This window comes from Gavialis gangeticus, unplaced genomic scaffold, assembly GCF_001723915.1.
Source record: "Gavialis gangeticus isolate Ggan-Ray unplaced genomic scaffold, GavGan_comp1, whole genome shotgun sequence".
NCBI classification, from domain to species: Eukaryota; Metazoa; Chordata; order Crocodylia; family Gavialidae; genus Gavialis; species Gavialis gangeticus.
This window is the reverse complement of record NW_017728992.1, coordinates 147,864,754-147,866,002: the sequence shown is the minus strand read 5'-3', so window position 1 is coordinate 147,866,002 and position 1,249 is coordinate 147,864,754. Positions and strand designations below refer to the sequence as shown.

The window sequence follows — 1,249 nt, the reverse complement described above, 5'->3', positions numbered from 1 at the left end:
TTGGGGCTGGAACAAGCTGCCCCGTTGGGGGGGGGGCATGGGCTCTGCCCTGCTGCTGCTTGCCCAGCCATGGCAGGCAGGGGGAGTGGGGGTAATACAAGAGATGCGGGCGTGGCTTGCTCCAGGCAGAAGGGGGGAAAGCGGCAGCAGGGTATAGCCCCCACTCCCAGCGCTGCCACACCCACATCCTGTGCCTCCCGCACCAACTGGCAAGTGGTGGCAGAGTAGAGCCCCATTCCCAGCGCTGATACGGGAGCGGCAGCACTGGGAACAGAGGTATGCCCTGCTGCTGCTCAGAGTGAGTGGTGCCTGCATCATGCCCCCCCCACGCTGGCTGAGCACACGGCAGCAGGGCAGAGACCCCATGACTCCCCTGCTGGGCCAGAGGCAGGCACAGCCGGAGGAGCCGTGGCTGAAGCCCCCAGGGCTGTGCTGCCCAGCCACATTCCCAACCCGGCCCCAGCCTCTTGGCAATTAAAAAAAATGAAGGCCCATACTCACCAGCTGCAGGAGTAGCGATAAGGGCCTCTGAGGGCTCATGGCAGAGGCCCCCTGCACAGCACGGGGCAGTGGGGGCAGCAGGGATCACTGCCCCCACCTGGAACCCGTGCGGCAGATGCCCCATGGTGTGGATGCAGCGCTGCGTGCTGTTCCGAAGCTGAGATGGCTCCACGTGTCAGCCAGAGCTCCCGGTTTGATTCCCCAGCTCTCTGACCATTCCCTCAGCCATTCCCTGGGGGGTGGGCACCCAGATTTCCACATGGAGTTTCAGCAGGCTGCTGCTGCCAGCTGGGGAAATAGCCCAGAGCCACTGCCATCACCAGCTGGTAGCAGCAGCCTGCTGTCATCCCACATCATCTGGGGGCCCACACCCCCCGGGAAGAGCTGGGAGAAGTGATCAAAGAGCTAGGGGAAAGATTGGGGAGCTAGGGAATCGAACCAGGAGCTGGGGGAATGTTCAGGGACCTGGCTCGATTCCCTAGCTCCCTGTTCGATTCACCTGGGAGCTTGGGCGGCTCCACTTGTCAACCAGAGCCCGGTAGCATTCAGCCCTAGTGGCCCCAGTTCCCAGACAGTGCACAGTACCCTGCTGAGCTGAGCTGTGCCTGTGCCATGGGGCAGCTGCTGCGCAGGTACCAGGCAGGCAGGAATCCCTGCTGCCACTCACAGGGGGGCTCTGCCACGAGTGCCCAGAGGCTCCAATCGCCACTCCTGCAGCCGGTAAGTGCGGGATTTTTTTGGTTTTGTT

At 63.1% G+C, this 1,249-nt stretch overlaps 1 protein-coding gene across 2 annotated transcripts in view; it reads right to left on the bottom strand.

Annotated features, from left to right (window-relative positions):
* CPNE3 (copine 3) overlaps positions 1-1,249 on the bottom strand; it is a 63,279-nt gene that overhangs the window by 28,242 nt on the left and 33,788 nt on the right. The window lies entirely within an intron of this gene.